Source organism: Protopterus annectens, chromosome 2.part1 (assembly GCF_019279795.1).
Source record: "Protopterus annectens isolate FY-2018-M chromosome 2.part1, PAN1.0, whole genome shotgun sequence".
NCBI lineage: Eukaryota > Metazoa > Chordata > Ceratodontiformes > Protopteridae > Protopterus > Protopterus annectens.
Genome location: NC_056729.1, coordinates 141526862 through 141545249, shown reverse-complemented (window position 1 = coordinate 141545249; position 18388 = coordinate 141526862).

Genomic DNA, 18388 nt, shown 5'->3' with positions numbered 1-18388 from the left:
AAACTGCTTAGGTAAGAGTTCTAATCCCCGAGATGGCAACTGTGTTTGCATGTCTCTGTCTGTGTAAGGAGCAATGCTTTTAAGGCTAGTGAAACTCACTACAATTCAAATGCCCTAATTTGGCAAGGCTGCTGATGTCATTCACTGTGAAATACACCACTGGGAAAGATGCAGTCCAGTAGTCTTTGTGGTGCATCCCATAACTGCATAATGTTGTAGTGTAATAAACTAGTTAAGTAGGAGTTCTAATTCCAGACATGGCAACTGTGTGTTTGTGTGTCTCTGTCTGTGTAGGGAGCAATGCTTTTTTAGGCTAGTCACACTCAGTACAATTCAAATGCCCTACTTTGGCAGGGCTGCTGATGTCATTCACTGTGAAATACACCTTTGGGAAATGTCTAATCCAGTAATCTCCATGGTGCATCCTATACCTGCGTAATGCCGTAGTGTGATAAACTAGTTAGGTAGGAGTTTTAATACCAGACATGGCAACTGTGTGTGTATGTTTGCATGTGTGTGTGTCTCTGTCTGTGTAGGGGGTAATGCATTCTAGGCTAGTCAACCTCACTACAATTCAAATGCTCTACTTTGGCAAGGCTGCTGATGTCATTCACTGTGAAATACACCTTTGGGAAAAGTGTCACACAGTAATGTCTGTGGCGCATCCTATAACTGCGTAATGCTGCAGTGTGATAAACTAGGTAAGTAGGAGTTCTAATCGCAGACATGGCAACTGTGCATTTGTGTTTCTTTGTCTGTGTAGGGAGCAATGCTTTTTAGGCTAGTCACACTCAGTACAATTCAAATGCCCTACTTTGGCAAGGCTGCTGATGTCATTCACTGTGAAATGCACCTTTGGAAAAAGTGTAACCCAGTAATCTCTGTGGCGTGTCCTATAACTGTGTAATACTGTAGTGTGATAAACTAATTAGGTAGGTGTTCTAATCCCAGACATGGCAACTGTGTGTGTGTCTCTCAGTCTGTGTAGGGAACAATGCTTTTTAGGCTAGTCACACTCACTACAATTAAAATGCCCGACTTTGGCAAGGCTGCTGATGTCATTCACTGTGAAATACACCTTTGGGAAAGGTGTAGCTCAGTAATCTCCATGGCATGTCCTATAGCAGTGTAATGCTGAAATGTGATATAGTTCTCTGGTAGGGGTTATATTCCCACACATGGCAAGTGTGGATGTGTGTGTTCCTTTGTTTGTGTAGGGAGCAATGCATTTTAGGCTAGTCACACTAACTACAGATCAAACGCCCTACTTTGGCAAGGCTGCTGATGTCATTCACTGTAAATGCACCTTTGGGAAAGATGCAGCCCAGTAATCTCTGTGATGCATCCTATAACTGCGTAATGCTGTAGTGTAATAAACTAGTTAGGTAGGAGCTCTAATCCCAGACATGGCAGGTGTGTGTGTCTGTCTTTGTCATTTGTATCCTGTGCAGAGGTGGCTGTGAGTGTGTAACAACTGGACTCATTGTGGAGTGGGTTTTGCAAATTTCTTTTATAGTGGCCCTATTGTATGTCACAATCTCCACCTTACAGGGATAACAGATGTGAAATAGCTGAGAGGCTGGGGTGCCAACCCATACCCCTACATGTGACATCAAGGCCTGGCTAACAAAGTTAGAAACTCATGTATTACCCAGAGAACACTCTCAACCCATGTTGCATGCACAAACACACTTGCCTAGGCAACACCCACTATGTTGGTAGTACCCTGCATATTGGCCACAGATAGTAACCATGGTGTGATTGCAGTGGACTACAGAGGGCATGGTACCCTGTCCATCTGTACAATAGGCACGTACATGCAGACAGTGCACCATCACTGTGTTCCCCACTGGACACCTGCAACACCTGTGGTGCCATCAAATGTGTCCCACAAAGGACATACCATGCCTTAAACACATGCCCTGTATGGACAGATGCCACTGATACCAGGGAATACCTGTATCATGCTATAAATGTAGGTGCATGGTCAACCTGCTGTCCATTAACAGTTCCCACCACATGAGGCCAGGACTGGCACATCTGATGATAGCAATCTGTGCGCACAACATGGGCCAGACACTCCAGGTACAGTTCCACATATCACTGTACATGCATGTGGGACATGTGCACATCACAGACACCGTCCATGTCATGGACTAATGAACACATACATGACAAGCAATGCACAGCAATGGCCACACACAATAGTTACCCAGGTGACTGGATGGTGAATACATTGCCCACCTGTGTGGGCCAATCCAGACACTACACCCCTGAGCCACACTGCAGACCATTGTCATGTGGCCTGATGCCAAGGTATACCCATCACCTAGCCTTGTATAGCCATCTGGCACAGTCAACCACTACACAACCGTGAAGCAATGCACCCATGCATGTCAGTACTGGCACCCTGTGGCTGTGTGTGTGGTGTATGATGCCTTTGACTACATTCACATTCACTACAACCCCCATTGGCATACTGAAGCATGCTGTCTGATAACAGACACCTCCACATGTCCTTTGCTCATATAACCTCCGGATAACCCCTGTGGTGCATGTGATACCTGCACAGTACTAAATTGTGGCAAACTAACTAGTGAGGAGGTGTATGCCTGACCCTTCCAAGTGTGTCAATGTGTCTGAGAAAGTGTGGCTGTGTTGATGCTGACACCTGTTCATGCAGAAAGGCACGTGTACTACACCTAATGTACAGCTATCATATCACTGTTGCAGATGTCACTCACCATCACATATACGTTTGGCGAGGTCCTCAACATGTAACCTATGTGGCGCAGCCAATAACTGCATAGACATGTGATAACAATACATAGTCAGTTAGGAGTTTGTTACCCTGTACTGGTAGGTGTGTGACACAAACATGCTTAGGTTTTACTCTCCCACCCCCTCCCTGACTTATCTTTGCCTCTGTCTGCCTCTCTCACTCCCTCTCTGGTGAATGTGGAGACCTACACCTGCTTTGCTTAGGCAGCAGCATGTGTTTTGTAAGTGATGCTCATGATCAGCTGATGGCCTCTGCATGAATTGCAGTCCTCCTCTAGCTGATTGCATGTGGAACAGCTGTGGTGACATTCCCATAGTCAGTTGCATGAAAACACACTCCAATATCTAGGAACATCATGTTGGTGTTGGACCTTTTCATTCACTGTGAGCAGAACCTAGATCTGTTGTTTGGATTGGGGATTTACCTCTAACAACATACACTGTGGAAACAGGCCAAAACATAGGAGAGGGATGTGCCTGACATGACTACAGAATGTAAGTGTTGCTATTCTGCATTTGGGGTAATGTTGGTTTAACAGGGTGTGCGTGGATATGGCTGGTCTACATGTTTTAATACCTGTCATGACAGTGCTATGTTTCTGATGAAAGCCCATATGTAGGGTCATCTGAATACTGGGCAGTGTGTGGTGACTTTTGTTTCTTGTGTTACTCACAGAGCACCTATCTGTGAACTGCAGAAGCATAATGTGGGAATTGCATTCAGTACATGGTGACAAACATGAGAGTTACTGACCTCATATCCCTCATAGGACATATGTTGTGACAAACCCTGTTACAACAGTAAATGTATGAAGTTATCACAGTAACATGACAATATTGGCCCTGTATTTGTGCCTCCAGCCAAAACCCTGTCAACCTGTGTACCTGTGTCATGCAATAAGAGGTGCATATGTCCTGTATGCCATAATTTATTGACATCATATCTGATAACAAGCCAGTGAGATATCAGACTGCAACACATGTTATGTATAGTAGGGGTTCTCTTTGAGAACATAACCTGAGCATTCTGTGGTTGTGTGTACAGTACTGAGATCTGTGTACTTATGGTGATTGTCGACAGTGTGTGTATTGTGAATATGTACCTTGGCCTATGTACAGACTGTGATAGATGTCATTGTCCTTGGTCCTGTTCTATCTGATGTCACATGCTGCTCCACTGTATGTTAACCTATCAGCTTACATGTTTGTAGGGCCAAACACACACATGTCCCATACCATAGACAGGCATTCGACCACACTGTCTAGTGGCCCAGTATATGTAGGGTTAGTGTGTGAGTGGCACATATGAGAATGGTGTTGATCAGATAGTACATATACTGTAATATTACACTAGCTACCATATGTGGCTGTGGCTGTGTTCACATTGGTTGGGGTTATGCACTTTCACACAGGTGTCCGTTACTCTGTGCTATGACATGCCTGTAAAGCCTGCTATATATGCGGGTACATGTGCAGTCCCCCATAAGAAATGTAGGCCAGTGTTGTGGCAGTCTGCCTGTAGCCTGCACAGTGCTTTGTTACATGCCTAGCAGCTTAGTGTACTTACCCAGTGTGATGTTATGTCCAGATACTTGCCAGATGTACTGCTGCAAGGTCACCATAACAGTCATGTATGTCAGATAAAGCAGTGGGATGCTGTACAGATGTATGTCACTAACTAGTGGGTAGTATGTGGCCATGGCACCCCTGTACCAAAGGTTATTATGTGTCAGGATAGACAGGGGTGGCTGAATGCATAACCTATGGGGGCAAATGTATACCAGTATTTACATGATATACCCATCTACATGGCTAACATCCACATTGTCAGGCTTGGTCCACCTGTCTTGCACTAAGGGGTTATGTGTATACCTCTGGACTGACCATAGTGTGTCAGACTGTCCACATTTATTGGCCATATCTCTGCTGTAGTCCACAGGATCATTGCTGTGCTAGCAGTGGTACGGTACTATGATGTCCTTAGGATGTCTGTCAGTAGCCAATGGCACACATGTTAAAAGTAGATGTGACCTCCCACTCACCAAATGACTGTGAAGATAACCCCTATCACAGTAGCAATAGTCTACATATATACCTGCACTACATACCTGACATCCCCTTGCACTACGAGCTTGGGACTATTGGGGCTGAGGTAGGGCTCCACTCCATGGTCAGGACATATGGTGGGCATAAATGTCTATATAATTAGCCATATATCTATATACATATATACATATATACATATCCACATACATAGCTGGATATGTATATATACACACACACACACACATATATATATATATATATATATATATATATATATATATATATATATATATATATATATATATATATATATATATATATATATATATATATATATATATATATATATATATATATATATATATATATATATATATATATATATATATATATATATATACACTCAGATATATACATATACAGCAATATATGTCTACACATATACAGAGATACATATACACATATACTTATGGATATCTACATATATATTGACAGTAATAGGTATATCAGAATAGATATGTATGCACATATAGCTATAGATATCTACATATATATCTACATAAATAGGCATATCTGTACACATAGAATGTGCATACATATATAGCTATATATACATATATCTACATATACATATATCTACACACACACACACACACACACACATATATATATATATATATATATATATATATATATATGTACATACAAAGATATGTACACTTGCCCATATATATGTTGCACTATACAGATGTGTATACAGATATATGTATGAATATACGTGTATGTACATGTAGACATATATCAACCTATTATATGTATATATCCATATTCCTGTCATGTGTAAACCTCACGGTTGTGTATACTCTCCCAGATGTATCTCACCATATGTATCTGCTAAGAGTACTTTATGTTAAAACAATATATGTGATGCAACAGTCATATTAATAACAAGTACTACACAATTGTGGAAGTAAAGGCAATTGTTCAATACTAATCAATATGTTTCTTGACAGATATCTTGGAAGAACAATAGCTGTCTTCACAGTGGTCATGACGTAGTGGTATAAGTGTTGTGCTTTAGTGTACAGGGTCCTGGGTTCAAGATCTGCAAGGGCTGTTCATTTTGTTGCTGGTCAGAGCAAGGGCTGTCAGATACAGAGTGGTTAAGGCAGATTTGAGCAGCTTTAAGCGGGTTTGCGTGAAGCTAAGCGGTACTAAGGTATGGTTAAACGTATGGGCACTTACACCATGTGGGCTTCACTTACCAGTGCACAAATCTGCTAAGCTGTTATATTGCAGCAATGTTGATACCTGCTAAGCATGGTGTAGCCCTGATAGCCAGCTCACACCACCCAGTCTGATAACATAGCAGGGCAATGACATCTGTAATAAGTGTATGTAATTCCATGTACAATACATGGGCTTATGTGCTGTCATTACAGTAGCAAGGGGTATGAGTGTCATGTCTGGGACACAGATGTATATGAGGCCTGTACAGCACTGTTATCCATGTGACGTTGTTACATACAGGGGTAGTAGCCCAGGGTACGTGCTTTCACACTGGCATGTTGTGTATCGTGGCAGTACTACTGTTGACGATGCCTTCCCATGCAAGAGTAGAGTGCTAAATGTAGTACTGACAACTGGCACACCTGCAGGCATAGCTGGACTCTGAGGCCTCCCTGTTGTATCCCTGGTGTTTAAGCTTTGTCACAGTATATAACCCCTACTGTGTAATGATCCGACATGAGGAACGTAACTGTAGACTGTTCAGCACATGAAAGCAAGGGCTCCTGACATGTAGTTATGGCATACATATTGTTGTCAAATGTCTATCTGTCAACACATTCATCCTACTGCATAGCTACTTTCCAAGCTGATAACTGTCAATCTCTGTACAGATGAGCAGATGGCAGGTATCTTGCTAGGATATGTACAGGCATCCTAAGCTTGACTGACACTGACATGTCTGTCCAGCTGTGTAAGAACTGGCACATATTGGAGATAACACCCTGTATGCATTACATGCCACTGGTACCTCCACTACACTACCACAGTCAACTAAACATGCTTGGGTACAGGTCTCCATCACAGACACTAACTATGTGATGTAATGCAGGTTGCATGCATGTCAACTTGATCACCTCAGTGGCCATGTGCAGGAGGCTCCTGTCGGAATGGCTGATGCATGTTACTTCTACCCTGAGGGTCATCACAGTAGTGCCTATTGATAGCTTACCTGCTGCCACATGGCAGCTGGCAGGATACCACTGTACACACAACCCCATCACAACCCATCTCTCCTTGGACAATAGCTAGGTACACAGCTATGACCACCTGCAGAGATGCACCCCAGTACTGATACATGTATACATGTGCATGACTGTGTATAGCGGTGAATGTGTGTTAGCACACCTGTACGTGAGAATTCCATGAGGGCCTTCAAAACCACCACAACACCCATTTCCATAGTCAGATGTGGCTGCTGCTGTATGGGACATTACATGTAACCTGTTAAGCTCCGCTCCATACCAGCTACTTGAGCTTTGCAGTACCATCACAACAGTGTTGTACAAATGGATTGATAGGCATGGGATACCCATTATGTTCTGGCAAGTGTTTGTATGTGTGCATGTCCGTTTATCTGTATGGTACAGCATTCCAAGGCCAATACTCCTATTACAATAACCATTGCCACACAGTAGTACAGATAGTGTTGTTGGTGCCCATAGGTGAGGCATGACAATGCAACACACTGCTATGCATGTGGCATTTGCATTAGATGCATATCCCTGTAGTACCACTGTTGGGATCTGCAATGGGTTGTATCTCACTCATGGCCAATATGTGATGGTGGGTATATCATAGTGTCATCATGAGTTTCAGGGTGTACAATATCCACTGGGGGATATGGGTGGTGTGTACACTGTCAGTACACCAATGTACACCCGGTATATGTCCCATGTACCACATTATGGTTACCACTGTCACCATCAACCATACAGGTAACTGATACCACAATCCAGGCCAAGTATGCATGTGCTGTGTGCAGTCTACCTGTAACACATTAGACACACGGTCAAGTTAGTTAGCAGAGATAGGCCCTGGTCTCTCAGATGTGTGTCTGCCTGTTATGTGTCTGTTAATGTGTATAAGAAGGTATGTCACACTATGTATTGTCCATAACCACTCATTACATCCCCCATTAGCATACTGTACATGTCTGGGGATGTTCTGCATGTAACATGTAACCTGGGACATGCTTCACCCTAAATGTTTTGTGGTGTGTGCAATGGAAGCCATGCACTTCAGTATCACTACATACCTAGGTAGGGATCTAGTCCTAGCATTGCCAAGTAACAGTGTGTGTATATGTGGATGGGTCCACATCAGGTTGCAGATTATACACGCCCCAGCGGGTCACCTGTCCATTCAGCACAGGCAGTAACTGTTATACAAACCTGTGACATGTGTTCAACTGTACCCCCGATATGTCACAGCCATTGTGTCACCACCGTGCCATACCCCGTTATGGAATATGACTGCTGACCATCTTCGAGCTGACACATGTACACCTACAACACAAATGGATAACATTAAAGAGACCATGATCAACCAGTGTTGCTAACAGCTATAACGCATCATTTCTGGATGGCTACACTACCGGATATATATGCATTACATGTTACTCCTTACAACATGTTACACTGCAGTACTGTGGTACACTGTAGTACAGTTACCATGTGCATCAAAACCATATTACCCTGTACCTGCATTGATGGTATGGATGACAGGGATGTGGCACAGGTATCCTCATATGCACAGGGTGTGTTGTTGTTTTGCCAGAGGCTGAGGGTGGGCCATACATTTGACACCATGTGTGTGGGTGAGGGGTGTACTGAGGTGAACTGGGCATGGTGATGTGGTGTGTGTAGGTATGGGGTTGCCCTTGGTTTGTTTGTATAGTGTGTGGGTATGCATGCACACAGTTCTGCCATGTGGCTGCCCTATACAGGTGTTTATGGACAGCTGCAGACCATACCTGGCAGGGTGTGCAGTTCACTGCCCCCAGCCACAGACATGTGGACTATGCCTACCAGGGGTTCCATGGGCATGTCCAGGTACAGGCCTCAATGTGCTACTCACACCTGATGATGACAAATGTCTGCTGGTACCAGGTCCCTCCTGAGACTGGCCAGGACCATGTACTCATGGCCTGCTGTGGTGTGGTGTCGACAGCACCCCCCAGCAGTGCTGGTGCTGCTACTGCCACTATGGGAGCCCCTTGGTGTCCTAGCACGTCCACGTTGACTGCCAGCTGTTGGGGTTGCTGGCCTATGTCCACGCAGCCATCACCGCACTCCCACCACACGTTCAAGCATGGACAGAAACCGGTCGATGAGGGCCATCATCTCACCAGACCATCTATCCATGAACTCAGTTGATGCATGGATGGCACCAGCCAGTTCATGGGCATTGTCACTTGCAGATGTGAGAGCAGCCCTCTGCAGCCTCAGGCCCTGTCTGGTGTAACATTCTATACATGCCTGTGCTGCCATGACAGCCTAAAACATGCGCCTGCTGGTACCAGCTATGTCACCTCTGCCAGGGGCATGATGTCCAGTGGTTCTACTACAAGCACCCTGGGACATCTGCCTATGTGGTGCCCTGCCAGACATCTGGCTATGCATGCTGTGACCAGACACAATAGGCATAGTTACCACTCTTTCCTGTGCACAGCCACCAAACACAAGCTGTCCCTCCGCTTTGGCCACTGGTGATGGGGTATGTATGGGCACTGAAACTGTGTGTGGTGTTGGGGTGGTTACAAGGATGATGTCAAATGATGGCACTGTCAACCCCACCTGTGCCTCAATAGTACTATCATCATCTTCAGTGTCTGTATGGACACCATCAGAGTGCATGCAGGAAGGACCCTGACCTACCTCACCACCCGTGAGGGAAAACAATAAACGCACTTTAAAACCTGTACAGCATTGCCTACCAGTACACACACACACACACACACACACACACACACACACACACACACCACCGTAATACCTACTACCTGTCTGTGACTTTACAGACAGCCCCACGTATATTTCCATGTGTTCCCCATCCTGCATCATGCTTGGTAACATACATACATTGATACCACTCATTAACATATCAGTCCTCTAAATGCCTAGACACATGATAACAACACAAGTCCTGTTACTATATTACCTAATTTACCTGTGAGTAGCACTTTTACATGGTCTCACTGCTGTCATTCAGTGTTCACTGTGTGTATGTCCAGACATCATGGGCATGGCCCCTACATGTGTGAGCTACTATGTTCACTCCATAATATCACGCACTGGTGTGTCATGTGTATGTATTGCTCAGTACTTGCCAGATATGCTGCTCAATCAGCCTATCATGTGACAACTGTAATATATGGCTACACTCCCTGGTGTTGACTAATAGTTCCCCAATGCATCTGTAGTGCTGCATATGTGGGTTGTAGGTCACCTTTCTGCTGAATGCGATATTAAGGGTATACCTGGTGTCTACCTTTCCTCTCAATGCCTGTTCCATGCTACAGACCTTATTATACTATCAGCTGTCCTGTGATTACATACATGACAAGTATTCCCAGTGTGTAATGTGGTAGTCCATGTCCATGTACTGCATGATCCCAAAGGGAGGTACTGCTGTATGAACACCCCACATTCACACATGTGCATACATGGCCACCCACACAAACACACACACATGCATCTTACATGATTAAATCTCGCTCCACTTCACCAGAGTGACCCTACAGACAAACTAACTACCCACCAGGATGCACACACACACACACACACACACACACACACACACACACACACACACACACACACACACACACAGGTGAGGTTGCATAATGATAGTACACACAGTACTCCTATTACCTATCGGTCAACATGAATAATATATGGTACACAACATCATGCAGTGCAGCTATAGTCAATCTATACTAGCAACAGTATAATGTAACATATATGTGATGCATGTGCTTTGTCACTACGTGATGCCCCTTCCCCTGGATATCACTGCACCCATGTACACAATATTGCTGTGCACCTGTTCTGCACCCTGCAATGTACTGTGCACCACACCTCACAGGTGTACAACCCATCTGAATGTGTAGTACTGTGTCAGTTATGTCAGCGTTAATGCTCACAGCCCCTATGCTTTTCAGCAACACATACCTGGGATGATATGTGGACAGATGTCATTTGTGAATGCCTGATGTCTGATTTACAGCTCTCAACATCAACAGACCATGTATGACTAATCCAGAACTCTTACACTGACAACCATCAGAGCATACCATGACTATGGGGGGTGTACACACTCTTATTGATATGACGCACCCATCCTTGATCTGCCATGGGACCACATCACCGCATATCTTAACAGTACATGAGCCCGATATGTGACATATGTCCTGTACTTTCACATGCAGTGTCTACAGAATGTGTTAGGTGTGCGGATGCTGACCGCGATGCATACACTCCATGTGGGCATATGTGTGCACACCCTTATCATGACTGTTTGTCGCACCTGTTGTTATGTGTACTACAGCAGTCAGTACTCCTGGCAGGGGTATACTAGCGTGGGCCATCTGCATTTGCCAGTGTATGTTCAGTCTGCCCTACACATGTCCACCTAGTCTGCATAATTGCAAGGTCTACTCATGTGCACATCCCTTGATGTTCACACACTGTCATCACTATTGCTGTGGGGGTATGGTTACTTCTGCCAACGTTCCTGAACCTGACTATGTGCAGATATAGCCATTCTTAGCATCTGCTGCAGTGCACTGATGTGTCATGCTGACAACCCCCCTCCTTCAGCCTTTTTGCAGATGCATGACAAGTAAGGCCTACACATGTGTGTCACTTTGCAGTGTCCCATACACTGAACACCACATGTTACAGCCTAGTCCCAGCTGATAATGTGGACCGCAGTAATGCCTTATGCCATAGTGTAACTCTGCAACAGTTGCCATTGTCCTACAGGTATATACACTGGTGTTGCACTGTATATGGGTGTTGTTCCAAACATGTCCCTACTGTAGGCCATGTCTCCCACCATTATGTTACTCACTGTGGAGACATTCCGCAATGACAGGATGTTAGTTATCATGCAGGTGTCTGACATACCCTTCCAATACCCCATCATGGTCACCCCTGTGATGCTGTGCATTTAACAGCAACAATACGTGCACATGTGCAGCATGCATTCTGGGTAGGTGTGGTAGATGTGTGCATGGAATATACCATCACCATTACATGCCCAGTGTATTGGCAAGCATCTACTTAACCATACTCACCAGCTACAGGCTGCTGCCTTGTTGGTATACCGGTGGGGCCTACATAAGATGGTGAGAGATGCAAAGTCAGTGGCCACACCTGTGGATTGCTACAGGGTGGGTGCAGCATTACAATACATCAACAGTACATGCCCACAATACTACCACATATGCACATCTGTTCATCACTACTATGCAGCAACAAAATATATCTATGACATGTCAGATATGCATGGCCTACCTGTACCAATGAGAATGTATACGCAACAGTGGTCTACTGATGTGCCCTGTGGCCTTACCTGCACGCTCCCCGGCCGGTGTGTGGATGGCATACACATCCACAAAGGTGTCTGGCAGTTGGTGGCTGTGCAGACAGACAGGTGACAAGAGGCTGGCTAGGATCTCCTGCACACATGTCAGGGGGCGATGGATGGCATGGCCCCCCCCTGTGGTGCAGTGATCCCCCTGGGCTGCTGCAGCACGCTGATGGGTATTGCGAAGCAGGTCAGAACAATGATGCCGGACCTGCTCATAACTGCGGTTGTGCAGTCCAACATCATTGACCCTGTGGACTAGGTCGGTCCACAGGGTGGTCCACTCCTGCTGATCATGGGTGGCCTGGCCAAACAAGACTGTGTAGTGCTGTATGAGATCATTCAGCAGAATGTCATTTTCAGCTGCAGTGTACACTGGCAGCCTTCCATGGGACATTGTGCCTGAAAGACATAAAGATGGACACAGGTGTGAGCAGGTCATGCAGCAAGGTTACCACAGTTCTTAATACACATCACCTATCACCTCCCCAACATATCAGTGACAACAAACTGTACACACAACTCAATAGGTATGGCTATAGCATACCTACCAGTGGGGCAGATATTGTACTGTACCACGCTTTGTGCAATGTGTTAGTAGCCATGTTCCCTGTGTGGACACTATCATTGCTGACCTGCTACACACTATTCACCTACATGCCATTTTCAGGGCCACAATGATTCCATACATGCCTGTGGTATGCTTGCTATGTGTTTGCTGCACATCTGATATTCTGCATTATTGGGGTTATCCATGCATGCTGTTGGACATGTTCTGGGATTGTCTAGACTATTACCACTGACATATGCTCTATAACAGTGACACAATAGCATATATATATATATATATGTACTATTGGCCAGCAGAACCACCTCTCCAAACTCATCTGCCCATGTTACCAGGCCACATCACATGTGTGACCCACCCTGGGGCCTGCTCATGTACTGGTCCAGCAATACCGTCAGGTGGAACCAACTCAGAGGATGTTGTCCCCCCCTGGGGGCATACACAGATATGTTCCTGTCCCCTGAGGTCAGGTCCAGAGTCTGTTCCATAACGGGCTCCACAGATACATGTAGGATGTGCTACATCACCTTGAGGCACCCAGTACACATTCACAGGGCCCACATGCTCCTCCTGCTCAGCCTCCAGGCCAGGCACCTTTGGGATGTGGACTGCTGTTGTGAGTAGCGGTGGGTGGGAGGCTTGTTCCATTGTGTCCATATTGGGGCCCATGGCACATCCACATCACAGACCACACACACCATCCAGGGTGTTTACCCACCACATGTGTCACATACCACCCTGTAGGCTGTCCTCTATATCTACCAACCCTGACCACCTCCACAACTATACCTGCCATACTTCCCCATATTCCCATTCCATACTTCACAGACAAGGGCAATGTGGTCCCAACAAGGGGTTCACATGTGACATACCTGTCCATGTTGCACACACTGACAGCTGTAGATATCTGTGTGTATTGCTATGTGTGCTGTTTCCTCGCACATAGCATGCAGCACTGTGGTGGTAATATAGGGGACATGTATTTACATACATATATGTTTGTGTGTGTGTTTGTCTATATGTAGACATGGGCATATAGGTATGTATCTATATATGTATAGATATATATGATGTATATATGTGGTCATATATATGTCTACACATGGGTATCTGTATATTTGTGGACATACATTTAGATATATATATATATATATATATATATATATATATATATATATATATATATATATGTATACACACACATATGCATACCTATATGTGGGGTTCATTCAGACATCAGGTCCACAATCTCACAACACCTTCCTGCACAGCTGCACTGTGAGTGTGATGGTGTCAGTTATGCCTTGTTATTTAACAGATACGTCCCATTGTGTCAACTGAGGTCTTTACCCCTAGGGATTGTGTACCGAGTGTAGATAGAAGCTGCTGGACTATACATCTGCATTACTTACTGTTGATTGATTGGTATCCTGTGGCCAAGTCTGTCTTTACTATTGTACTACTTGCAGGCCTCGGCCTGAACAGGAACATATGTAAACCTTTCCAGACTACTGTATTAATATAACTGTTTCACAGTTGCATTACTCTGTTTATATGTATGTCAGTGTCTAAACAGCTATATGACATGGCATATAAAACTGCAATAGTACACAAGTAAAGCTTTCCCATGTATGCAAACCTGTGTGTGGTGTTATATCCTTTGACCTCTCTGTGGTATATGTTGCAGGCAACAATTGCCATTTGTTTGGGTGGCTCATACAGTGTCCAGTTGGTAAGGTGACACCTGTAGGCATAGTGGCTGTTCCGTATTGTGTGCACCTTCTACATATGTATCTTCCTATACATATCTCTGTGTGTGTATGTGTGTGTATACATATATATATATATATATATATATATATATATATATATATATATATATATATATATATATATATATATATATATATGTATATATATCTATATGCATGTATCTGCATATATGTGTCTGTGTATATGTATCCTAGGAATGTTGATTGCTTCCACATTGTACATTCCCTATGGTAGCCAGACTGTACTGCATATGTTACTGATACCAGCCTGACATCATACAGGTGGGATGGAATACTGTTAACATTTTGTGCTCATGTTGTGTCACGTCCTGGTAATGGGATCTGCAACAGTTGGTATTGTATTGTAGGGCAGACTTGTTTGGCTGTGGGGGGGTGGAATATCTATACTTACAAGATGTATGTTGTTTGGGCCCTCTCAACCCCATTAATGGTGCATGTGGACATATATGTTTTTGTTATGTTCCCTTTTATATCTATAGATGTATGTCTGTTTATACCTATATAGATATATATATTATGCTTACATCTATATATATTGCTGTATATATATATATATATATATATATATATATATATATATATATATATATATTGCTGTATATAGATAGATATGTATATATATATATATATATATATATATATATATATATATATATATATACATAAAGATGTAGACATATATATCTATAGATGCATGCATATATATGTATATATGTTTATATATATATATATATATATATATATATATATATATATATATATATATATATATATATCTACATATATAGATATGTTATATCTATTTAGATGTTAATACATATACACACACACATACATCTACATGTTGAAATACATTTCCTGTACTGTTGAATAACTGGGCTGGATGATATGTTTGTGAAAACATCAGGATTATGTGTATCTGACATGGCCTAGTGGTAAATCACTTTGGCTATGGTGTGCAGGGTCCTAGGTTTGAGCATTGCAAAGTCTGTTTATTTTTTTGCTGGACAGAACAAGGGCCATTGGCTACAGAGTGATGAAGGTACTTTTAAGCAATTGTAAGCGGGTTTGAGCAGGTTTCTGCTGAGGTAAGCACTGCTAACTTCCGGTTACAGTTTCCTATACTGATTTAGCTTCTCAATTGCTTAACCTGTGTAGGCATTGCTTAGCCATGCGCAAACAAGCTTAAACCTGCTTACTACTGCTTAAAAATGCTTACTCTCTCTTACCCCCGCACTAATTTCTTTAAAAGAAAAGAAAAATGGGTTGATAGGAAAGTGGTGAAAAATGGGCATGAAGAGGTAAAGACATTGGGGAAAATAGCTAGGGATGTGCAGGAGGGTGTAGGGAAGGTCCATAGCTGCCCATTTCTTCTACAGCAATAGCTGTGCATATACACTGACTTTGGAGGTAGATTTGGACACTCAAACCTCTGAGAGAGGGGTGAGGACAACAGTAATATGTTGTGATGCCAGTTAGACCAGATTACATGTGTCCAGTTGACACGTGTGAAATGGACAGCTATGTATGGGGCGAAATTTTTTTTTTTGGAACAGATTTCCCTTTTTTTTTCAGGTGAGAGTGGGATGTTGGGGAGGGATAGTAAGTATATTTGGGAGGTAGGTTGGGTAATTTAACAGACGAGATAAACTAGATGCATACAGGGCCAGTATATGACACATGTGAGGGGTAAACACCTTGATGGGGAGGGGTGTTGGGAAATCGGAAGCCCATGAGCCCCCTAGTGGAAACAGTGGGACTGAGATACCCACTCATGGGCAGTTACTACTGCACCTTCACAGCCCCGAAGGTGGCTGTGCTGGGGGCTGAGTCAGAGAGCCAGGCCGACCCTCTAGTCGCAACACACAGCCCTCAATCTGGCGTAGAAGATCTCCAAACTGCTGATTGAACTCTCTATGCACCACGACCCAGACCTGGCAATGGTGGGGGGGGTGAGCCTGATCCCCTGAGACAGTTCCACCTGAAGGTGGTGCAGGACTAACGGACGAGGAGGTCCCGGGTTGGCCCTAGATGTGCTGGTGCCCAGTGCCATGGCCAACTGAGGTGGGATAGGTGGGTTCACTGGGACCCGCATTCCCATACATGTTATGGTGTTTATGGTGTATCAGCATATGTGGGTTAGTAATAGTCAGCACATTCCAGGGTTAGGTATAACAGCATGCATAGATATTCCCAATAACTCAGACACCAGATACGGAACAGTTGTATAGCAAATGGAACACATGCATATATGGGACCACAGTGGTAATAACAACAGCATGCAGGTACATTGATGGCACCATGCCACCAATGTTGGAGTATTTCAACATAGCACATGCATAGAAACAGATTGAAATATTTATCAACCAATAGGACATATGTCCCAACATAACAGTTGAGTCATCACATACCAGTTGAGGTGGGTATTTAATGCATTGTTGGAGACATGGTGGGGAGGGGAGAAAGATGTCAATTAACAACTAGTATATTCCTGTAGTTCACATTACTTTCCTAGTCAGTGCTGTTATCTGTACCTTACAAGTATTACTACACTACCCTATTGCCTTAGTTTGGACAGTGATATGGCTGTCAGCATCTTAATACATGAACTGGTTTTACCTGCAGTATACACCTCTTACCTGGTATACGTGTGAAGGAATTGTTTGTTAACACTAACTGTTTCTACACATACTCCCAGATTCTAGGTTGATGTTATGCACATACCTGTCCATCTCTTTTTGCACAGACTCTGGACATGTGTTGACCACATGCAGGTGAACTGGGACATATGTAGACAATTACCTTCTTCAACCTTTAGTGACTTACAACACTCTTATACAGGATTTCCTACACAGTTATATTATGTAGCACAGTGTGGGTGACAGTGATCAGTGATACCTTATTATTCAGAGCAACTGCAACACTCACATTTCCATACAATACCTGAGTAAACAGTACCAATACAGAGTACCAAGCTTTTATTTCTCGGCACAGTGCTAGTATCCGACATACCTGTGGGAGCAATGTTTGTTAGCACTACCTGAATGTTGCCACATGAAGTACCAGATTTCACATTAGTATTATGCACATACATCTCACTCTGTTACTGTACACACTCTGGTCACAGCTTGACAACATGGGGCTGTAGATAGGACATACTTGACCTATTACTGTCATAACAGTTTGGGAAGTTTCTAGAGTGACAGGTTTGTTCTTGTAGATGTGTGATAATCAGTTGTATTTCTTGTTTGCTGCCTATATGTCTGGGATCATTTCACTGATTTCCCAGGGTGACAGAGTGACAGGCAGCAGATATGGGCCAATTTACTGGACATAATGGACATATCTGTACAGTTGTGGGGTATGATTCTGTATGCAGACTACTACTGCTCCCGGGATTTGAACCATGACTGTGTGTGCTAAAAATACAACAGTTCAAGTCTCAGTTGCATGTGCTATTCGGAATTTGTTGTCTATTTTTTCACTGTTTTCTGTCTATGTCTCTCTCAGTTGTACTAAATGACCTCTGAGGATTTCA